Source organism: Dreissena polymorpha, chromosome 1 (genome assembly GCF_020536995.1).
Source record: "Dreissena polymorpha isolate Duluth1 chromosome 1, UMN_Dpol_1.0, whole genome shotgun sequence".
NCBI classification, from domain to species: domain Eukaryota; kingdom Metazoa; phylum Mollusca; class Bivalvia; order Myida; family Dreissenidae; genus Dreissena; species Dreissena polymorpha.
The window spans coordinates 22,800,467-22,826,541 of NC_068355.1; the positions used below are offsets into that span (position 1 = coordinate 22,800,467).

Sequence of the window (26,075 nt, forward strand, 5' to 3'; positions counted from 1 at the left end):
TAAGACACGAGTAAATCAAGTCTCACCGATTCCTATTATATTCGAAACCGGTAAATCTAATAATTACCGGCCCCATTGTCCTAGAAACTAGATTATAGAGTCTCATTAGTTCCATTATCTGAAACCAGAAATAATCAACTCAGACGCATTGCGCTCCATGCCCCGTTCTAGAAAACATTGAACATCAATCGCACGTATAATAAATTTGTATTAACTTCTAACTATGGTAAAGAAATAGTGCAAAACGTGGGGTAGGGAAAATTTTTGCAATACTAGTAATTACTAATAAGTTTTCAAATACTTTGAGTAACAAAACGAGAAAGGAAACATGGCTAAAGAAAGCAGAAGAGATTTCTTCACAAGGGGTTGCAATGAGAAGTGCAGATGAATGTAGCAACAAGTGGCAAAACTTAAAAGGGAATGTAAGGCCTCTGTTACTCAGGAATAGCTTGAAAGGAAGAAAACGGGTGAAGGGACCGTACCAGAGGCAGCTATGGCCAACGAACAGCATGTCATAAGTTCTGAAGTTTATACAGATTCAGCATCATTTAATGTAATAAAAGGAGGAACGGGCGGCGAAGAAGATATTTTGAAACCTAGCGTTTTATTGTGCTTTAGACCTCAATTAAAGTTAACGGCAAAAACTGCCGTTAAACTGGCCTTTAAAAGCCAGCGTTATTTTGAGCAACCCAATGTTAAAGCTAATGCTGATTTTTACAGGCAAGTTTAATGATTAATTAAAGATACTAATTGACAAAAAAGTATGTCTTTTTTATTTTACGCCACGTTCAAAATGTTAACGTTAAATGAAACATCGATTACAGTCTTACAATTGATCAGATTACATATAGCAAAATGAAAAACGATGGCATAAATAAAATACCAGGTCAATGTTGAACCCAGATAAGTTTATTTTATCGTCACTAAATCCTAAACTACTCGACAGGGCTCGTGTATATATTTTTCCGATACTTACTAAATAAACGTATCTGTAATCAGCAATAACCAGTATTGTCTTAAACCTTCTAAATTTCGCTGTGGTGAAGTGGATATGTCTGTCTAGCCACTAAGATGTGATGGGTTTGATCACCGCTTTCGCAGCTTTCCTTACATCTCCCCAAAAGACACCAAGTACTGTTGTTTTTTTCAATGAAATGTGCCATATAGCTTCCCAATAAGCCTTAGGCTTTCGATGCAATCGAGCTACAATAAGGTTAAAACAAAACAAGGGTTTATACTAACTTTCGTTGTGAGTGAGAGGTATGTCGTCCACAAGAGCATGTTTATGCTGGATCCCGACATAATTCCAGTGGCCAATGAAGGTGTTGGAACTACAGATCATAATTGTGTCCCCGCCTGCAAACATGTATCAAATGCCATGAGCAGTCATTTGCACAGTCTGTTCAGAAGCTACCCTGTCCGCCATTAAGATCACACAACCTCGCCCGATTTTATAGCGGACAAGGTGGTCCCGACTATACTGCGTGGCTGCACTCAGTATAATTGTGTATGCTGTTAAAAACGTTAGGTACCAAAACCTTAAGCAACGGTCATGTTTTTTTTTAAATTTTTGACACAAGTCCTGGACTTCTTCAAGTATTAAGTTTTGTTCAAGTCAAGCCTTAACAAATGAGTACATCAATAACCTTTTCAACTTGCAACCGTCATGACTGTTAATTTTTGTAATACACATTCTGTGGCTAAAATTTTGACAGCTCCGTGATCTAAACTTATAAAAAAAGTAACGTGTTTGTACGATTTATTCAATTGTATTTGTGTGATCTAAACTTAAAGTATATTTCCGTCAATTCAAGTCTTATAAATTTAAGCTATGAACTGTTGGAAAAGTAACACAAACCCCGGTTCTTTCCTCTGTTGGAGAACATAAAGTCAATTCCTATGACGACAATGAATATGAGTAGGAACGAGATGATCGCGTATTTCGAAAGGCTCTTGATAGCGCTCTGTTATATTATACAATATGTTCAAAATATGTGCCTCATGAGTACAGTACGATTAGTAAAGACGCATATCAAACTCGTGAAGTGTTTATATCACAAAATATGAGTCACAGTCACGTACCTTCATTCATGAACGTAGATAAAGAATCAAGCACTTTTCGAACTAAAATATGAAGAAAGTTGTAAATCGGTAAACTTCTTTTGATTCCACTTCCACTTTTACTTAAAACTTTAAATCTATGGTTCCGGATAAAGACCAAAAACTATGATTTCGAATACAAGTACAAATGAAAAAAACATCAAACACAAATAGTTTGTTATCTCTAGTAATTTCGAAGTGTAACGACCCAGCTATCTGATCTTACAATATTCCATACTTACGTAAGTTGGAGATATCTGTCACAGAGGTCAAATCTAACGGCAGAGGGATTATTATCATAATAATAAACGGTAAAATAATAACACGTCTTAGTATTATAATTGATATTGTTGTTATTATTATAATTAGCATTATCATTATTATTTTCATTTCTTTATTAATTACTTAATTTGAGTCCACAGAACGCAGGCATGACGTCCTGCTGACACATTTAATAACACAAATACATGTGTCATTTGTTACATTTCCAGCCCTGATAGCGATACGTCACTACATCCGGAACATAAGCGGAACTCCCGTCCCATCCCGCCAATCGGCATAAATCTACGCTGATTATTTCTGATACGGAACATTTAAACGGGCATGACGACTGGAGATCGAAATGCGCTAAATATTAGCTTTTTTTCGTGCAAGTGAGTTTGCGGGAAATTGTTCTTTTCATGAACATAAGTTTAAAATATGTCAGTCCCAAGCAAACTTATGCCGTCAAAGGAAGAAGTCAGACAGACGAACACAGCGACTACTATATTTCCCTCCCTTTTTTGGGCAATATAAGAACACAGAGGCATTCGCAGCACTTTCTCCAATGTCTTGGTCTACAGCAAATATTAAATATAAAATCAAAGTTATATGCTCTCGATAATTCTAATCAGTTCCATATGCAATTTTATCAATTTCGCTCCTCGTTTATTTGGACAATAAGCGTCCGAGTGAAGGAGATCTGACGTTCTTTCGGGGTCGTCCAGATGTTTGGTGCTACGTTATGTGGTTACGTTTGGGTTTTTGCTAGGTACTAACGGCAGGTGACCGAGTAACAGCAGTATATTGTCAACGGTAGCACAGAGTTGGGTTTCGAACTTATGCATTCGTCTGAAAAACGTGTGTGTGGTATGAGGAGTTAAACTATTTTATCTACAGTAAACCCGTAATAAGATTTAAAGTCTAATTGATCAACAGTAAAAAATGTTTCCGTTGTTGTATTTTTGTTTTTGTTTGCTTTATTGAAGAACAAATATGTATTTTATTATCATTTTGTTAGCATTATAAACGCAAATGTTCTGATGAATATTGTTAATATACCCTTATTTATACATAATAAAATGCGACCTATATAGATTAAGTATATTTTGTCTCTAACAAATTGTATTAATGACATCAGTGAAAAAGAGGATTTAATGTATGACAGGACTTGTGTTCACGTTAAAATCTTCATAAACATCGGAGTTTCCGTGTAGACTCATTTATACATGTCGGAATGTAATGTCTTAGGTTTGCCAAAAATTACTGTTTCGTGGACAAGTGAACTGATTGATTTCTGATTTGGTAAAAAGAAAGAAAGGCTTTCGTCGGTCATTTACAGATGTGTTTGTGCTTAATTCGTGGATCGGTCGAAAAACGAAATCATCGAACATTAACGTCCCACTAATAATAATGATTTTTCAGTATGCTTTCTCGCTGACATTTATGACCGCATCCTGTTTTGATACGCAGAAAAATCATATCGTGTCACGTCATCCGGATCTATTAGATTCGCTCTAATATACCATTATTCACTGAACAAACCGATCTGTGAAAATAAATTATACATACCAAAATTGGCGCGTTTTAACGAAATAATTTACAAACAGTTAACTTACATTGATAGAACATTCAGCTTCCGGTAAATGTCATGCCAATATTCTGACATCATTTCCGGTTACGATGCAATCACACATCCGGTTTTGTCGGACACCGATATGACTGCGGAGGAAAAGATATAACATGTCAAAGCGCTGATTGCAGTATATCACATGTATACATTCACTCATTTAATTGATCCTCGCACAGGGGAAACTGGGCTTAAAAACATGTGCGTACATTGGCATCCCAAATTAGCCAGTGCAGTTCGCACAGGCTAATCGGGGATATAACATTTCGCTTGTATTAAATTTTTAGAATAAAAGAAAATCTAGTTTAGTCGGTAGGTGTCGTCCTTGATTAGCATGCGAAGACTGCATACTATATGGGAGTACATTTTACGCATATACATTACAAGCATTTAGCCCATTTTTATCAGAACGATACTCATTTAAATTATAACGAAACCGAAAGATATCCTTGCTTAAAACAAGAGAAAAAGGGTAACAATGAGCATAATGCCCATAATTGATTGTTGACCTCTTAAGTGTTAACAAGACTTGCGCGCTACGTTGTCAACATCTGCGATACATCTATGCCGAAAATTAACCTTTGACATATGTGTGTGATATTGACCATGTCGATAGGGAGACGGGTGTTACGAGAGACATGGTTTGCCCCATGTTAAACATTGCTGGTAAGTTATTTTGATGAAGTTATGCTGAATGAACCTCTCTCAGTACCGAAAATCTCTAACCAACACATGCAAACACACAAAGCTCGCATTGTGCTAGATTAATCGAGCTTTCAACAAGCGTGTTCGATATATATTTGGTATTTCAACTTCATTAATTTCAATGAAAAGGAAACAGCTGGAAAGAATCAATCAAGTCATTACTGCATTTATCTCCCTTATATACGATCGAAGACAAATACGGACAGTTTCAGTCTTACCAGACGTGAAAGGTTTTCAAGTTATTACTTTGTTCTTAGTTTATAGAAATTAAGCTTGTTGTACACACCTGTCATTCATAGTTTTAATTTGTAATATGCATTTAAAAACAGCATAACAAATGCAACAAAACAATTGATGGCAAAAAGAACCAATACTATTGGTATGGTGATTTCTCAGACCGCCCCGCTTGAAAATAAATATCATTTGTAGTGTAAAAAAGTAGATTCTTGATACATAAATATATCATGAATACAATCGACGAATTAAGAAACTTATTTGACAGTGACAGTGTCCCTCGTTTTTTAAGATTTCATAGGTATTTACAATAAGTTTCTAATAGATTGACACATTCATGTCCGACCAGATTAGGTATCAACAGTAAGTTTCTAATAGATTGACACATTCTTGTCTGACCAGATTAATTGAGTGTTTTTTACCAAGCTGATATTAAAATCGTAATTCGTGTCAAACACCTGAAAAGCTTAGTCTTAGAAGTGACAAATACGTTGAATACACGTGTCATACGTTAATATGTGAAAGTTTTAATAATTATGTTTCAGAAACGGCCTGCCGGACTTACGCAAAACTCAGACAACCCAACCCGATGGGCAGACATCAATGGTGAATCCTGTATACACTGTGGGTGTTAAGTAGGATATACTGGTTAGATTTGACTTTTCGAAAATATATTTCAATGACTAAATAGTCAAATAGGATGAAATCGATAGGGTCAATCAGGGCCGGTAATAAAATAAACTGCAACAATTTTTCCAAAATATTGCTTTGGTATTAAACACATTTGCATTTCACAGAACAGTATTTATTTTTTGCGCATGCGCGGATGTGATTTCTGGTAGATCCGGAGTCTCAAACTATCGGCAGCAGTATACGAAGATAACGAGACTTAAAAAATATAAAGGTTAATACCGTCAATAGAAGCGTATACTTCTAAAATAAACATTAATATTGTAACAATGAATAGATTAAAGTAAAATACTGTTGCATTAAGTTGATGGACGGCAAAATTATTATTGCTGCAGCATTTACGGGAAACTGTGGATGCACGTGTCGACTGTTGGAGCACGTGGTAATTTTAACAGAACACTGCCTTTCTTAATTACAAATAGGACAGAATGTTTTTAAACAAATAGACATTTCAATAGCTCATGGAGAATGCATTTGCGTTAGGTGTCGACTCATATTAGCCTGTGCGGACCGCTGATATGATTTTTTGCTCAAATGTAATTTCCGTAGCGAAAATCCAGTTGAGTAGAAATGTGGCGTCCCTAAAATCTGTGTTAACAGCACAGGCTAATCCGAGGCGACACAAAAAGCATTTAACCCATTTTCTACGACAGCGAGGCTGGTAACTTTTTGTGATCTTTTATAAGTGAACTTTTCGAGCCTTGGTTGCTTCTATCCACGAACTCTACGTCGATATCACTAGACGCTTGTTCCGGTAAAATGTCGATCGCCCGAGACGCTTGGTCGTCATCTGGGTCAGACGACGGAGGCGCCGTCTTATGGCGAGCTTTTCTACGGAAGCCGGAACTACCGGTCGTGAGGTCTGAATAGTTTGACAAATAACATGCACGGTTTTGTTTCCGGTAGTGGTAGAAACAATTAGATAAGAATTGGTTGTTTGCCTAATAAGACCTTTGTCATATATTACTTTTATTTATGTACAACATTTTTTTTTTGGTTTTGTGTGTGTCACAAGCATTAAATTGAGACAATTATATAAATAGGCGACTATAAAAAAAAACAAAAGTGTGACAAATAAATATAGACCAACTGGCACTTAGGAAAACAGTTAATACACCGTGGGGTCATTTATCTTGTGGAAAGTGATTTACTGCCATACAAATATACCAGCACAAAAGACACAAAATCTAAAACAACAAATAATGGCATTTTTAAGTATAAAAAACTAGTTAACCCACTCACCGGCGTCATAGACATAGCGTCTGCCTTTTGATTGCATGTGCGGTCTCTTCTGACGGATAAATTTGAGTGTTTTGTCGTCCATCTTCGTCTGCCGTTGGATTTCCGTCAACACACCCTGTATGTCCAAAATATATTTTCTTTAAAAAAGAACAACAAGTACTATTTTCTGTATCCTGTTCTGGATCATATCGGAGTTCTACTGAAATCAGATCACAGTTCTCAAGAACTGATCATATAGTTATTTTATTAACTGATCATGACATATTTTATATGAACTTCCGGGTATTCTAACATATAAATTAGGTATCAGATATGGGCAGTTATACTCAAAGTTTGAAAGTGTTTTTATTTGTTCATTACAAATTTAAGCATTATATACCTACTTTTTAATTAAGTAATGTTTCGCACTTCATTTGTTAAATGATCTGCCAAAAATCTGCTATAGTCTGCTCAAAGTAAAAGGTGTTGGTTTTTGACTGATTTCTAGTTAACATAGAGATTATATAGTTTTTGGCACCAATGTTTTTCACTATTTAAGCCATAAGAAAACGGACACAGTATAAATTAGATGCACGTGTGTAGCTTAATGTGTGCTTTGACTATGTAACAAGGCAACACCACACTCACCCGTTTCAGGTTGAATGTATCCTGTATCTTTCCCATAAATTCCTGTGCAAACTCCGGGCACGTATAAAGCGTCTCTTTCAGCACAGACAGCTCGATCTTGTTGATATCGCAGTAGGTCAGGGCGTGAACAAAGTACAGAGACTTCCCACTGTTGGTCAGGTCTTGAACGTTCTCACCGAAAAAGGCGTCCTTACCTAAAGTTAGAAATAATCACCATCATCATTATCATATCATCATCATCATCATCATCATCATCATCATCATCATCATCATCATCATCATCATCATCATCATCATCATCATCATCATCATCATCATCATCATCACCATCATCATCATCATCATCATCATCATCATCACCATCATCATCATCATCATCATGAGTGGGTAACACATTAAGTGAGTTTTCAATACATGTCCGGAAACAATTAGGAGGAGTAAACCAAAAGAGGAAATTTTAAAGCGTAAAAGGGGGTAACCGCTGCGGAGAGTTTGTAACCAATAGGGTATGTAACCGCAAACCCTTGGGAATGTAAAGTTGGCTAGATTCTTGGAATAAGAACGCCATGTATACCTGCCGAGACTCTCTGGAAGGCGGGGCAGTTGTTAAGCAGATTCCGATTGAGATTAAGGCAGATATCCACCTGCAGACACTCCGGAAAACTCTTTGAAACCTGTATGAACAGAACCATATGTTTGCCTGTTTGTTATTCGAAAATTAATATTCTATAAAAAAACATATGTTCAGAATGTTAACAAGCTTACTGTAAGTAAAGATACATTTTGCAATAAATTATAGACATAACGTTGCTTATCAACCAATTAAGATTTAAAGGGATCTTTTCACGCTTTGGTAAATTGACAAAATTGAAAAAAGTTGTTTCAGATTCGTAATTTTTCGTTTTAGTTATGATATTTGTGAGGAAACAGTAATACTGAACATTAACCATGCTCTAATATAGCCATTATATGCATCTTTTGACGATTTTAAAACCTAAAAATTATAAAGCGTTGCAACGCGAAACGATTGAATAATTTGGAGAGTTCTGTTTTTGTCGTTAAATTTTGTGAAACTACGAAGATTGCTTATATAAGGTATAAAATACATCAAGAATTTGGACTCGGCGGAATAGCTCAGTAGGCTAGAGTGTTTTTACTTCAGGACTCTGGCAGGACTCCAGAGGTCACTGGTTCGAAATCTGCTCCGGGCAATGTTCTTTTCCTTTTTTTAATTTTTTTCTTGATTTTTTACTTGAGCTTTTACCATCCAATGTTTACATTTATCAATATAAAGCATTTAATGAATAAGTTAAAAAATGCCAAAATCTGTGAAAAGGCCCCTTTAAGTAAATAGGATTTAACAATCTGCAAGTGCAATTTTAAAATTCTCATTTATTTTCCTGATCCTCAAAACTATTTAACAATTTTAGAGATAAATGCGCCGAAAAGGACCACTAAGAACTAAAGAATACATATGAGGCAAATTTAGAGGAGTTAATACCACGTCCGGCTATAAGGGTTGGACATCCTATATGAGGACATTTAAAGGAACATCACCGCTTACTCGAAGTTTTAAATTATCATTATGGGGTGGGCGGTTTCAAAATTCGCACGTTAAGACATCTTTTTCGGAGTGGGCGGAGGTGAATTGTAAATACTCCGCCCTCTAATCCCCACACAACTAAACGACCTCTCTGCACTTATAAATCATTTCTTTTTAAAAATAGTAAGCTCGCCATACTGTGTTCATGTCGATTTCATTGGTATACGCCGACGTATGCTTAAAGCTCTCTTCTAGACGCGAAGCGAGGTTTTTGGGCAGATGGTGAAAGTTGATAAACTCTTTGATGCTCTTGGTTTTATCATGGTATTCGTCCGATCCCAGATACACTCTCATCATAATCGAGCTACCGTTGCCAAAGATAGCGGCGCTTAGAAGAGCTGTTATGAGAGGCGAAAATAGTGTTTATAAAAAATATCGTTTCCAAATATAGTATTTCAAAGATTTTTTTTTTGAAAATAGTGTTCCGAGAAATAGTGTTTCTAAGGAGCTAAGCCACTTAATATTTTTGCAGGTTCTGATTCAGATAGGCATCGTATTGGGCAAAATATAAAAATAAGATTAACACGTGCCTAACAAAAGAACTTTTATTTTTTTTAATCATAATACATTACAAAAAGCACTAAAACTGAAAATGATGTAGTCATTAAGTAAATTTGGCCGCCGCGGAACGCACGCTTAAAGTTTTTGCATTCTGTTGATTTTGAACAAATGGTAAAATTGAAGACAATTATGACACAATATGTGTATAATTTATGACTTGTTAATTACACAATACTATTGTTGATTGCAATATGTGATTCAACGAGTTTGTTTCTATACATATCCGGTTTGAATGAAATGTTTCTTTACATATCCGGTTTGAATGAAAGCAACATGCAAAGATGACGTCACATTAGTTAATGTTATGTTCTACTGTATATCATATAATAATAACATGATCTCTTAATGTATGAACCATTCTGTGACGAAATAGGATATTTTTCTCAGATGAAATATATAATGCGAATAAAATAGCTCTACATTAAAAATGAGGTAGGCTCTGCGAAAACGGGGTTAAGTGAATTCGCACTTTCCTACTTATCTGGGTGTTCGCTAAAAAGAGACTTCCTTTAAAAGGAAAAATACCAAGAAAGCGTCAAAAGTTGTTTCCCAGATCAGCGTGTGCAGTCCGATTGCATTAAGCTCCATATTCACAGAACAAGGCTGAAAGGTAAATATGAATCAAATAGAATCTTACACCCATGCAACATAGCAAAAATGGAGAATATTTTCTCGGCGTTGGTGTTTGGGGAGACGCTTTTCTAGCCAACCTGCTTCAAACCGCAAATGTGAGAGCGACCGAAACATGTTCACGGACAATTACATGTACTTAATGAGAGCAACCGCAAATGTTTACAACTTTCCCAAAGAAAGAAATAAAAACGACCACCAATGTTCAAAAGGATATGTAAAAACTGGGCATAATGCATGTGCGTAAAGTGTCGTCCCAGATTAGCCTGTGCAGTCCGCACAGACTAATCAGGGACGACACTTTCCGCTTTAATGGCATTTTTTGTTTAAAGGAAGTCTCTTTTGACCGAAAATCTAGTTAAAGCGGAAAGTGTCGTCCCTGATTAGCCTGTGCGGACTGCACAGGTTAATCTGGGACGACACTTTACGCACATGCATTATGCCAAGTTTTTACAAAAAAAGACACATTTGATCCACGCTCTGAGCAAACGGTTTTAAATGCATGTGCTTAACGTAACGTCCCAGATAAGCCTGTGAAGTCCGCACAGGTTGATAGGAGATGTGCTTAACGTACCGTCCCAAATAAGCCTGTGAAGTCCGCACAGGCTGATAGGAGATGTGCTTAACGTACCGTCCCAGATAAGCCTGTGAAGTCCGCACAGGTTGATAGGAGATGTGCTTAACGTACCGTCCCAGATAAGCCTGTGAAGTCCGCACAGGCTGATAGGAGATGTGCTTAACGTAACGTCCCAGATAAGCCTGTGAAGTCCGCACAGGCTGATAGGAGATGTGCTTAACGTACCGTCCCAGATAAGCCTGTGAAGTCCGCACAGGCTGATAGGAGACAACTTGTTCCACTGTAATTGTGTTTCTCGTTTAAAGAAAGTCTCTTGTGAGCAAAAATCCAGTTTAGGCGGAAAGTTTTGTCCTGTAAACAAAAAATGTTATAAAAGCGGAAAGTGTTCCTGATTAGCCTGTGCGGTCTGCACGGGCTGATCTGGGACGACACTTTAAGCATTTTTATTAAAATCCCTTTTCACAGATCACGGTCCATATATATTATAACGCAAAGTTTAATTCAATTTAATATCCCTCGACATCTATTGATTTCACTCATACTATAAGATTCCTTAATCGGGTTCTTTAAGCATTACGTATCGCGTCAATAATTATCTAAACGCTAGAATCGATTTATCTAGAAAATCATGGGAAAAGGCGAGTTAATTAATTAATATTCACGTTTGCCCCTTTGATTAATGTGCTCACTGACAAAATCGCGCGCAGAAAATAAATACACAGTCAATATCTGTTTGTTAAATACTAATGTTGGCACCATACTGCCTCCTACCAAGAATATTAGAGGTTGGAATTACATATCGGTGAATGAATGATCCTCGTTCTGGGAAAACCGGGCTTGATGCGTGGGCGTATAGTGTCGTTCCAGATAAGCATGTGCCGTCCGCAGTAGAGCCAATGAAGCCGGAACTTTCCGCATAAACTGCTTTTAGATAATAAGAGACTTCCTCTGAACGAAACATTCCATAAAATACGAAATTTGGGACGATATTTCACGCAATTGTATTAAAGGTAACCTTCAGCGACAATATCAAGTTGCTTTGAACAAGATTGCACCATAGTATAGTTGCATGAAACCAAATAAAATACGGAAAAATCCGACGTTTTACTTGTTAATAAACAACGAATTACTTTTTTTCTTCAAACATTAGGATGAGCGACAATTTATCTATTTGCATTTAATTTATGTGAAGCATATTCTGATTACTATATGGTAGTATATAACAGTTAAGGCTAGATTGCACTTTACCGGTACGCAGTTGTTTACCATTATCGACAAAGCGGGAGTTTGGGGGCGGTAGCCCCCGATACTACTGTAAGGAAATATATAGGATAAAAAGGATTATTAGCTGTTGCGTTTGGTGTTAGATGATAGGTGTTGCGGGTAAGAATTAGGGTACGCTTTTCCGTTCTTTTTTACGTACCGGTAAAGTGCAATTGCCCCAACAGTTAAAGTACATACAAAAAGTGTGGTAATTTTCGCAAAATAACGTAGCGTTTTAAGCATAACTACATTTTAATAAATCTCAATTTGCAAAAGTGTCGTCATAAATTATAGCCACTCAGTTGTAACCACTTTGCTTTAAAATAATAAACCCAAATAACTTCGTTTTTTATTTGAATGACACGAGCCAGACATTGACATATTCGGCTGAAACGCGCAAGAGAAAAATGCTGGAAGCAGACTCGTATTAATAATCCGCATAAATTGGATTTTCACTAGCAGGAGACTTACTTTAAATGCAAAATACTTTAAAGCGCAAAGTGTCGCCTCTGATAAGCCGTTTCGGATAACACAGGTTTTTATGTGACAACACTTTACGCATATTCATTAAATTCCGTTTTTCACTGAATGCGGCTCAATCATAACTTGTTTATTTTACAGTACAAATATACACGCAAACGAAGTTATAGTTTAATTGTTTTGACTGTTTTATATTTAAAATTTGGCTTTTATAGCAATATTTTAATGTTTGCGAATATATTTGTTTTACTGATATAAAGTATATTGATTCTGTTCGCGAATTCATTATCCCATGTTGTTAAAAATATATACCCGGTAGTCGGACAAGTGCGATTGTAAGTTATTTGCAAGGTTTGACATTTTCCGAAAATACACCAGTATGAAATGCATACTTTATGTATCAAGTTAGCAGTTCTGTTTAGTATACAAGTATAATTGAGCCGCGATCTGAGAAAATGGGGCTTAATGCATGTGCGCAAAGTTTCGTCCCAGATTAGCCTGTTTAGTTCGTACAAGCAAACCAGGGAGGCCACTTTACGCTTTTATAGAAACTTTAGTTGAAAGGAATCTCTTCTACACGAAAATCCCGTATATGAAGAAAGTGCGAACTTCACATATTAAACTTCAACAAAACTTTAAGCCCATGCAGTAAGCCCCGTTTTTCCAGAACGAGGCTTAATCGCATCGTGATTGAATACAATCGCCGAGCTTAAGTGTCTGCGAAAGAGCTTAAAGAAATCCGTCCCAAGGTTAAATTAGTGTATAACGGATATTATATATATGTCAGTTGTCCATTCGACCTGAATACAGCGATATTAATGCTGAGAATAATTCGGTATTTCGCATGGAACGAGTCTAGAATAATTGATGCAGCAAACAGTAATTGCGAATTCCGTTGAGGGATTTCTACGCCGACACATGGGAGGAGGACCGCCAGAGAAATATCTTTCAATTGAATGAATATGGTTTGTTCGTGTACAGTTGATAAAATGTTTTGAGTTACACAGTACAACTTTTAGAAAATGGGCATGTAATATGTTTACAATAACTAAACATGTACTTAGAACACCACACTGTTTTTAATAGTCATAACTAATTACAACAGCAAGTACAAAGAGCAAATAAAATATTCCTGTCCCGGGATTCGAATCCGAGCCCAGTGTAAGCAAAAGATAATACGCTACCACTGAGATACGCTGGCTTTTATATTCATTACCGAATTATAAACCGTATTTTAGGACTACACGCATTCTTTAAATAATCGAGTAAAAGCGTTACAAGCGATTTATTATTTTATTATTTTGCCGATTTCGAATCACGAGTATAATGAAACACTATATTAAACAGTTTTCTAAGACATCAGTATTCTTTCGCTTGTTTAAATATTATATATGTGTTCTTTTTTGAATTTTACAAAACCGTGAACAAGTGCCCTTAAAGGGGCCGTCCAACAGATACAGCGTCGTGCGACGCGAAACGATATTTGTGGAAACTACGAGGATTGCTTATATAGCTACAAAATTCACCCGTTTTAAGAACGAGTATTAATGGTCGAGTGGTCTAGGCGAGATTTTTTTTTTACTCCAGGACTTCAGGGGTCAGTGGTTCGACCCCTGTTGAGGGTTACTTTTTTCCTTTTTTTAAAATTGTATTGTCTTTTACTGGATATTTAAAGTTCAAATGTTTAAATTTATCAATATAAAGCATTTAAAACATTTAATAACAAGATTCAATACATGCCAAAATCTGTTGGACGGCCCCTTTAAAATTAGATGTTAAAATATGTTTGAATGCTTACAAACACAAGACTAAAAGAAACATTTTTAAATATGTCTGATAAATAAAAAATAAGGTAAGTGATATTCTAGTTAACTGACCAATATCAACATGATTTTATTCTACATGTATATCGTACCATCAGGAACAATATTTGCCAATTCAACATTTACTTTCGATCGGTTGACAGAGTTTTTTACTCGTGGAAATTATTCTTTGTCTTTATTTGTGGACACACATTGTTTCGTTTTCTCGAATATATAAAAATTTGCTTCCGCTCACTTGACGGGAGCCCTTATTAACGTAACGGGAGCCCTAATAAACGTGACGGGTGCCCTAATAAACATGACGGGAACCCTAATTAACGTGACGGGGGCCCTAATTAACGTGACGGGAGCCCTTATTAACGTGACGGCCATGAGTTTCCGGCAAGTAGATCCGCCACCAATTTAATTTCTGGAGAATCGATCTTAACTTTATCAAGACGGTCGGGTTTGAATTTTGACAAAACAATGACAGTTCTCAATCACGCTTTTCCGTTATAATTGTCAGAGATTTTTTAAGGTTTCTGGTTGAAGCAAAGTCCATGATTACCGGTATATGAAAGAGGGCACATTGACGCACATCAATCATGTACCACTAATTATGGTGTTGCTATCAGTTTCCATGGAAACCTTTGTCAATCTCTGTCCTGGGTTGGCATTACGCTATCTGTCACAGATCACATTCGGGCGTTTCTAAAGACTGATAAATGAGTATTGAATAATGAAAACATATACGAGTTGTTAAAATAATGTTTTCGATGCAATTCGCAATCAATAGAACATAGCGACGATTGGTGGTCATAGTCGTAACTCGTTAAAGAGCCAATGTTTCAGAGATAACATTTAATCGTTTGAAAAGAGCATCAGTTTAAATCATAGGGAACACTATTTATTTCATAAGAAATGCATTTAATTATGGCAATGCTAGAAAGCGCGAAGTAGTTGTTGGTGGGGTGTTCGTGGTGGTGGGGACGGGAGGGGGGCGGTCGTGGTGGTTTTTGCTGTAGTGGTAACATTGAAACTGGAGGTGGTTTGGATAAAAAAACAGGGGGTGATGGTTGTGCTGGTGTTTATTGAGGGTGGTGGTAGTGGTGTTGTTAATGGTCGCGGTGGTTTTTAGTGATAGCGGTGGATGTTGTTGTTGTGGACATCGTTGTGGTGGCTGTTGAGATGCGGTGGTAGTTGTTGCGGTGATATCAGTAGCGGGGGAGGTAATTGAGTTTGTGGCGGTTCTAGCTGTGGGCAGGTGGGGGTGGTGTATATGATGGTTGTTGTGGTTATAGTGGTGATGCTATAGTGTTGCTGGTGGGCGTTGTGGTATAGTTGCAGTGTGTTGGTGCTGTTTTAGTGATGGTGGTGGTAGTGGTTGAGTCAAGGCCCCTAAGGGCTTAAGACGAGTTAGGGTCGAGTTTTCAGTCTGTGTTATTGATGTTTTACCTGGTTGTTAAATTGTTTTTGTTTAAAACATTTTGGTAAAAAAATAACATTAAACAATGTATATAATCTGAAAAAGTTACAATGAATTCTTGCAAAAATTTACCTCTGTCCGGTTTTTCGTGAATAATTTATGTTTGTAAAAAGCGAACATTTGATGTAAGGAAGGCTATCGTGGTGTGCTTACGAAATCACTGATGCGAAGTGCTTTCCCTTGTTAATATGTATATTGAAATCTGCATAATTGCGCGCAACACAGGAATACAAGGATGCACTATATATTTACATTTTTGCAAATTATGTTTTTGGTCAATTATATTACGCTTTAACAGAACCATGTTCGTAAAATTGAATGTTTGTGTCGGAACCTCAAAACCAAATTCCCGAAGGCAATGGCGGACAAGCGTTGAGCGTCGAGTATAAAAAACAGCAAAACAAACATATGCAATCACGAACAGAAAATAAGAAAGTGTACGTCTGGTACGACCGCTAATTATAACCGGCCATTAATTCAAACCACCGTCCCAAACATAAGGACCCAGTGGTAGTTTTATATGTCCCATATCGTTTGTCAAAACAAAAAGACGAACTTTGATTTCACAACAATTATAACAAATATAAGAGATAATATGTTTTCACTTAACATGGAGTAACACATGCAAAAAACATTTTTACAACGTGATTTAATTTATATAATTCGTATCGGAAACTACATTTCCCAATGCTGGACCGATTTGACAGGCGGTGCGCCTGGGGAAACGGTCCAAATTTGGAACATTTAGTGCTTGTCATATGACGCTCTGTGAAAACGGCGTTTAATGCATGTGCGTAAATTGTCGTCCAAGATAAGTCTGCGCAGTCTGCACAGTTTAACAACAGACGGCCTTTCTGGATTTAAAAAAAAGTTCCTTTAAAGAAAAAATCCATGAAGTCGAATTTAACGGACATGCATTAAACCCAGTTTTCACTGAGAGAGGTTCATGAAGTAATTGTATTTGAATCCAGTCAGTACTTTCTGAGTTTTTTTAATCCAGTCAATACTTTCTGAGTTATTTGAATCCAGTCAATACTTTCTGAGTTATGTGAATCCAGTCAATACTTTCTGAGTCATGTGAATCCAGTCAATACTTTCTGAGTCATGTGAATACAGTCAATACTTTCTAAGTTATGTGAATCAACTCAATACTTTCTGAGTTATGTGAATCCAGTCAATACTTTCTGAGTTATGTGAATCCAGTCAATACTTTCTGAATTATGTGAATCCAGTCAATACTTTCTGAATTATGTGAATCCAGTCAATACTTTCTGAGTTATGTGAATCTAGTCAATACTTTCTGAGTCATGTGAATCCAGTCAATACTTTCTGAGTTATGTGAATCCAGTCAATACTTTCTGAGTTATGGGAATGCAGCCAATATGTTCTGAGTTATGTGAATCCAGTCAATACTTTCTGAGCTATGTGAATCCACTCAATACTTTCTGAGTTACTAGAGTATGTGAATTCACTCAATACTTTCTGAGTTATGTGAATTATTTGGTATACTTAAACGGAGCGTCCAGGGGTAGATCAGATCGGCTCAGTGGCATAGAGGGCAGGGTTAACTGCCAAAAATGCGAGATCACGTATGCTTGCTCATATTAGTAAACGAACACGCACATAACCTCCTTGTTTTGTTTTACTGTTTACTATTAAGTCTTTAAAACGAATATTGTGTTTTTTCACGCAAGAAGTTATACTTTTCGAGTCAAGTTCAAAGCGCTCTTTGCTTAATTGGGTTTTCACTCCGATAATACTGAACACAATACATTGGAACGCAATAAGTTCACATGCTGGTCAACATGTTTATAAAGTTATATCACTTTAGCAGCGATTATGTTTGACTTATGCATGAACAGTTCAAAGGTAATTTTATTTGCTTAATTATGTCCATAACCCCGCTTATTTTAAAACAAAATGACCAAAATGTTGTTTTGTTTTTTTGTTGACTGATGGCCTTAACTAATTGTATGTCCCAAAACCCTTAAAAGCTGATAAATATGTATGTACTATTTCATCACTTAAGCAAATATACGTTTAAAGTTACCTGCAACACAATAATCTGACGCTCGGACGGACTAATATACACATCAACATGCCCATTCGTCCTCCTAAAACTTGCATGGGAAGAACTGAAGTCACCATAAGTTAGAAAACATTCATACAGATTCAAACTCTTCTGAAAGAAAGCATACAATGACTCTCCCACAGACTAAGTTTTGGAATATTTCACGCAAGACATTGCCTGATGGTGCTGAACAATCATATGAAGTCATATCAACGTGTCACCTTGATGCGTTAATACCATCTAAAAGTTCGTATATAAGTTTCATTTAAGTCTAAAAAAGGTGACCCTTGTGACATTGACTTACTGAGCACAAAACAACCATGGTCTTGTTCCCATACAGACACACCACCATATGATAAATGAAAGCTCTGTAACTAATGATTCTCATGATTTTAAACTGAATTAAAGTATGATAGCGAACTGTCTGACATACGAACAAAATGTATGCGTCTCGGAATTTAGTGGGGGGGGGGGGATTTTTAGTAAACAACTATAATATAGAAATAAGAACATGAAACATATTTTTTGTATTGTGCTGGTAACAAATAGTCAACGTACAACAATATTTGAACTTCAGGGATAGCCGTGTTCATTTACGATAATGGAATAAAACACTTGATTCAACATGTGTACATATATATAGACACAGTATCATTATATACATCTACAAACAAACAATGATTACAGTAGTGGTTGACCCTATCCTATAATTAGTATAATGTGCGCTGGCTTAAAAAAATATGGCAGTTTTTGTACGAAATACTATAGAAAATATTCAATGAAATTACATTTACAGTAAAAACATGTTGGAAAAACTGAAACGTATATGATAACGATTAATTTATATAGCAAAATATACATACTTAACATTAACCTAAGAGGAATGTTGCGATTTTGAAGATATTGACAAATGCACATTTCTATGAAGAACGAGATAAACATGCAATTTGTAAAACGATATTGCAGACAACTGTAATGCTTGAATATAAACAGGCGTGTTTATAGATTTTGCAATTTTTACATTTGGCGTGAATTGCTTTTGAAGCTTTACAATGATAAACAAGAGGGCCATGATGGCCCTGTATCGCTCCACTACTGAAAAAAGGCTGAAACAAATATTCTCGGCATGTGCAAATACTTAAAAAAAGGCCCTATTTAAGCACATGTACACTTTTGTGACCCCCTGGGCTGAGTCAAATTTAACCCCAGGGGCATAATTTGAGCAAACTTTGTAAAGGACTACTATACCTCATTACATACAACATGTGGTAGCCCTAGGTACTATAATGTTCAATTTTTGACCCGCAGGTTAGTGTCAAATTTGACCCAAAGAGAATAATTTGAACAAACTTGGTAGAGAACTATAAGATGTTACTGCATACCAAATTTGGTAGCCATTGTCCGAATGGTTTTCGACAATAAGACTTTTAAAGATTTCACAAAATAGGCATTTTATAAGCGTTTATTCAATTTTATGACCCCCTGGGGCAGGGTCAAACTTGACCCCAGAGGCATTATTTGAACAAATTTGGAAGAGGTTTATTAGATGTAACTACATATCAAATTTGGTAGCCCTAGGCCTAATGGTTATGAACAAGAAGTTTTTAAAGTTTTCACAAAATAGGCCTTACATAAGCAAATTTTCAAATTGGTGACCCAGGGCAGGGTAAAATTTTACCGAAGGGGAATAATTCGAACAAACTTGGTAGACAACTATTAGATTTCACTACATTCCAAATTTGGTAGCACTATGCCTTATGGCTAAGGACAGAAGTTTTTGAAGTTTCACAAGAAGATTTTGTGGCCCCCAGGGCAGGGTAAAATTTGACCCCTGGGGTATATTTGAACAAACTAAGTAGAGGACTATACAATGTCACTACATACCAAATTTTATAGCCCTAGGCCGGATGGTTATGGACAAGAAGTTTTGAAATTTTCACAAAATAGGCCTTATATAGGCATATGTTCAATTTTGTGACCCCCTGGGGCAGGGTCAAATTTGACCCCAGGAATAAAATTTGATTTTTTTTTGTAGAGGACTATTAGATGTCACTACATACCTAACTTGATAGCCCTAGGCCCGATGGATATGGACAGATAGATTTTTAAAGTTTTCACAAAATAGGCCCCATATAAGCGTATGTTCAATTTTGTGACCCCAAGGGCAGGGTCATATTTGACCCAAAGGGCATAATTTGAACAAACTTGGTAGAGGACTATAAGATGTCACTACATACCAAATCTGGTAGCCCTAAGCCCAATGGGTATGGACAAGAATTTTAAAGTTTTCACAAAATAAGCCCTTAATATAAGCATATATTCAATTTTGTGACTCCCGGGGCAGTTTCAAATTTTACCCCAGGGGCATAATTTGAACAAACTAAAAAGAGAACTATTACATATCACTACATACCAGATTTGGTAGCCCTATGCCATACGGTTATGAACAAGAAGATTTTTAAAGTTTTCACAAAATAGGCCTTATATAAGCATATGTTCAATTTTGTGACCCTCAGGGCAGAATCAAACTTGACCCAAGGGGCATAATTTGAACAAACTTGGTAGAGGACTATATGATGTCACTACACATCAAATTTGATAGCCCTAGGCCTAATGGTTATGGACGATAAGATGTGTAAAGTTTTCACAAAATAGACCCAATATAAGCATATGTTTAATTTTGAAACCCCCGGGGCAGGGTCAAATTTGACCCCATGGGCATAATTTGAACAAATTAAGTAGAGGACTATAAGATGTCTCTACATACCAAATTTGAGAGCCCTAAGCCCAATGGTTATGGACGAAAGATTTGAAAGTTTTCACAAAATAGGCCTTATAAAAGCAAATTTTCAATTTTTTGACCCCCGGGGCAGGGTAAAATTTGACCTCAGGGGCATAATTTGAACAAATTTTATAGAGGTTCATCCCAGGAACATTCCTGAGAAATTTCATCAGAATTGGACCAGTAGTTTAGGAGATGTTTAAAGGAAAAGTTAACGCACGGACGCACGCATGACGGACACACGACCATGACATAAGCCCCTCTGGGCATTCGCCAGTGGAGCTAAAAAACAACAAATTTAAATTTAACAAAAACACAGACACAATCGTTATCCCTACCTGGGCTTGAGCCCCTTACCTTAGGATTAAAACAGACTGTCACTGTAAGAGCTTGTTCATCCGAATTTTTACAAAAAATCAAACATTGTATTCATAACATAAACAAACAGAAGCCTTTCAAAATTTCCAAATACTTTGCCGTGTTACTCTTTCTTGTTTTATCAATTTATTATTATTATTTCTCATACACGCATATGTTTGTTCATATGATCATGTGTCTATTGTGTTATTGCGCTATCTGATTTACAGTGTTCTTTTAACCCTTTACCCATTAGAAACGTATTTTCACGCATTTTTAATCCTTTAGAAAGTTACATTTAATTTAAGACCTTTCTCACTAGATTCAAGTTTTTAAGGCTTCATCTCCAAACCTTAGATACTTATGAGCAGCAAATAGCATAAAACCTGAACAGAACGCGAGTTACTCGCAGACTTTTCTGGTTTTATGCTGTTTGCACGTAGCCATTTCCACTTTGGCTCTGAGTGGGAAAGGGTTAAATATGTTTCAACCTATACCACAAAGTTGTAAAAGTCCCTTTAAATACAAAATCGCTATACATGAAGTTCGATGAGCCTATATTCAACATTATTAAGCCCATTATTTCACCCGGAAGTGATCATATGGTCCTATACAAACTGCCAAAGTCAATACAGATGTGTTGTAAGAAGTCAGTTCGACATATTATGCTTATCTTTCTGCAACTGGTGTCAATGTTTTGCTATCTTAAGTCTCCTCAAAGTTATATCTGATGGCTCTACGTGAGATTAGAAGATTTTGCATGTGTGTTTTGTCAATGCAAAATACAAATTGGTGCAGTCTGAAACACGGGCCATGTTCATTTTAAGTGGCTTATTAAAATGAATTCAATTTAGAATATATTTAGTTTGTGTGCTTACACTTGAAAATAAATAAGACAGTTTACATTGATGTTATGTATTTGCGGGTAGGTTTCGGGTCATATACAAATAGCATAAAACCGTGTTAGAAAATGTATAATACAGCCTAAACAGACCTATTTGTTGAACAATAATAATCCTTGTAATTAGATTTTTTTTAAGATATTCGTAAGTTGTGGTAGCTGCCCTCTTAATTTTCAACGTTGTTAACTTATTTAGTTTTACCTGTATAGCAAGTGTACTATAGACAGTATTAAATCAAATATTAATAGAATTGAATGAGTATAGTTTTAAGTACGTTCCTACTAATTTAACATATTCATTTAATAACCATTATTAAGCGAGTTATTTCACCAATAGTACAATAAAAAGCATATATTAAGCAGCATTAGGGTATTTATATACTGAAAGCTTACATCTTGGCATGACAGTGTTTTCCCATACATTCCTCATTTGTTTACTGTTATATTTTACATGTAGTTACATGAATAAACTTAAAAACAATGGAAATCCCACATTGATATAGACATTTCCAAGACCGTGTTTTAGTATTAATTATGTTAATGGTTCATGGTATGTCGTTGGAATTGCTCTGGTTCGTATAGGCAATTATTCGCTTGTCTTAGGTAAGAGATAAGCGGGTGTAAGTACTGTTTTTTTTCGGATACCGCCTCCGGAGTTTCATTATTCCTATGGAGATTTTATATTTTGTATTGTTGTCAATGAATGATATGGTAAATTATGCATGAGATAAAAGTGTGCTGGAGGACAAACGGACGGAATGACAGTCAAAATAAAACAAAATGAGCTCCCCAGGTTCAATAGAGGAAAGTTATATATATAAGTGACAAGACAATCATTCGGGATTTAATTGGCAAAACATGTCGTTTATTGAGAGTTCAACATCAAACTTAGATCGGGAAATACATATCATCAACATAAACATATTTAATTATTTACATACAACTTGTATATATAGAAATGTTGGACAAAAACAGCATAATCAGTATAATGATGTTTGTCTTAAAAAACACAATTAAAGTGCGCAAGATTATAGACAATATAAAACTCAGTGAGCCACAACATATAAACATGTTAAAATAAACGCTACAGATGTACGGTAAGAGTTAAGATACTATTTTAACTTTTAATATTGAAATCCTCTTAACAGTTATCTCACGATGTTGAAGCTATTTACACAATTCAGACAGGGATAAACAATCATGAAATAATTTAGAAAGACCCTGATCAATATGAGGTACGCAAGCGATTGCATGGGGCCTACAGATACTTTCCATAGAGATATTATATTTGCTTATTCAAAATGCTTATTTGGAGAAGATGAACATATAAAGGCATGATTTTAAAATTGCATTTCATACTGTATTTCAAATAAAGACAATACTTATATTGTTACAAAATACTTATATTTGTGTTTGGTAATTAACACATACAAGTTAACTAAGATTGTGTTTTTTTCTATCTAACAATTTGATCAACATTTGTCACACAATCTACACACATCAAGCTATGTTTAGCTATTCAACAACAAAACACACATGTTTCATGCGTTCAATAAAAGAAAAATAATAACACCCCCAAGTTTAAGGAAATCTGGTCTTAAAACATTTGCTGAACTTAAACAGTGGGATATTTACAAACAAGAGATGTGTTCGTCAGAAACACAGAATGCCCCCTATTGCGCCTCTTTGATTTTTTTTTTATACCTTTGACATTGAAGGATGACCTTGACCTTGAACGTCCACCACTCAAAATGTGCAGCTTCATGAGGACGCCGCTTTGATTTATTTTTTTACTTTTGACCTTGAAGGATGACCTTGACGGTTGGCCTTGACCTTGAACTCACACCACTCACAATGTGCAGCTTCATGAGAACGCCGCTTTGGATTTTTTTGACCTTTGACCTTGAAGGATGACCTTGACTGATGACCTTGACCTTGAACCACTCACCATGTGCAGCTTCATAGGAACGCCACTTTGATTATTTTTTTGACCTTTGACCTTCAAGGATGACTTTGACCTTCACCTTTTACCACTCAAAAGGTGTAGCTCCATGAGATACACATGGCTGCCAAATATCAAGTTGCTATCTTCAATATTGAACAAGTTATGGCCAATGTTAAAGTTTTTGGACGGACGGACAGACGCCATAAATTTGACATTTGACTTTGAAGGATGACCTTGACCTTCACCTTTCACCACTCAATATGTGCAGCTTCATGAGATGCACATGCATGCCAAATATCAAGTTGCTATTTTCAATATTCAAAAAGTTATGGCCAATGTTTTAGTTTTTTTTTTCGGACAAAAGGACAGACTGACATACTGACGGACAGTTCAACTGCTATATGCCACCCTACCAGGAGCATAAAAATGACCCTAATGAAGGCACTGCACTGACAGCAAGTGTGGGATGGTCAACGTGAAAGGTCAAACGCGCAGTTACAAAACTAAATGAAATGTAATTTTTTTTATCAGCGTATACACGCACATATATTTATTTAAGTGTTTATTCCAAAAAATCCTTTTAGACTTTAATGTATTTACGTGTTATGTTGAGATGTAAACACAATTATTAATTTACAAAGCAGACATCTTTATTTTTTAAGCAAATAATATTGCTCTCTTTTATTACAAATAGAGACAATTGCAATTTTATACAATTGTTAGCATATGACAACACTTTCCCTTACTGTGTAATTGACTATTTTTTCTGGTACTGTGCATTATTTTAACAGTTTAATATATATATGAGCATTCACACAGGAAATGTTTTTTTACAAAGGTTTTTACAAACTAAGGTAAACAGTTAGTTTATATTATACAAATGGCAACAATACAAGAATAATTTACATTTAAAATACAATTGTTCTACAGTTGCTTTATGTATAAATGGCAAAATATACCTACAGAATATATACAGTGATCAATAAATCTTGATTAAGTTACTCACTTATTAAAGAGGATACGCATAATAAACTATTGTGTCCAAAAACAAAGTTTAACAATTGTGAGCATACACATCTATGATCTAACAACACAAATTAACAATAATAAGTTTTGACAATTTTCATAAAACTCTTTATTTGTTTTTTTGTTTTTTATAATACTCAGTTTCATTAAAAGCTTTCCCAAACACGCAATAGTCATACTATATTAATTTTACAAACAATATCCATTGAAATCAACAAAGTGGTATTTACAGAATCAATAATTTTAGTTAGATTTAATAATTTTTCCCAGAATGCATAATTATTCCAATGAAATAGTATGCTACTAAACAAGATTCATGATCGAATACCGACCCAAATCAGCAAATTGACTAGTATTGTTTTCGGAAGGATTAAAAGACAGAAAAAGCTGAAGCGTAAAAGTTATAAACCTTTGTCAACAATTCATTAAATTAGCTTATCTATATTACGGGTAAAAACAGACAACTGAAACATATCTTATAATATGAAAATACTCCTTTTTTTCAATTTTGTCAAAGTTACCAGCATCATTTACACAGACTTGACAATCTTAGAATATCTTTGATAAAATTGTTTTTCCCATACATTTACCATTATAAGGATCAAAATATGTAGTGAAAAATTCATTATACAGACAAAGACATTGGATATAAATGCAATATGTGTGCTTTAAAAAAAAATTAACATGCTATTTTTAACCAAAACTTTCAACATAAAGAGACTGACAGCATCATAATTCCCATGAAACATTGGTCAAATAAAAAATAAAATATTGTTTTTCTTTGAAAACAACTTGGCTGTTACACATACAAAATGTGGCTGTTGACATGACTTTCTGGCTTTCCACTTGAATTGTTGTGATGTGTCATTTCGAACTGAACAAGGTCATTCATTTTCACCCGTCATTAAATTCAAAGAGTCAGAGTAAGTGCTGAACAAACCAGGAGGTACGTAAAGACTAGCACATCTAAAAAAGTATTTATCTATGGACTTCTTAGGTTTGACTGGGGTCAATATGGTAACAACTGCTGCAACAAGCTGTGTTTCTGATTGAATGGTTGGATTTCGTCAAATGGCATCTGAAAACAAGAAATACTTGTTACTGT

The 26,075-nt window shown here is 35.7% G+C and overlaps 1 protein-coding gene across 5 annotated transcripts in view; it reads right to left on the reverse strand.

Annotated features, from left to right (window-relative positions):
* The window catches only part of LOC127874187 (uncharacterized), a 365,429-nt gene that overhangs the window by 144,881 nt on the left and 194,473 nt on the right, over positions 1-26,075 (reverse strand). For 3 of the 5 annotated variants that reach the window (XR_008046695.1, XR_008046694.1, XR_008046693.1), the window contains exon 9: positions 22,843-26,048. The exons of the other annotated variants lie outside the window; for them this stretch is intronic. The gene's annotated coding sequence lies outside the window, so the exon portion shown is untranslated. Of the gene's footprint in view, positions 1-22,842; positions 26,049-26,075 lie in introns of those variants that run through there. 5 annotated transcript variants of the gene reach the window in all.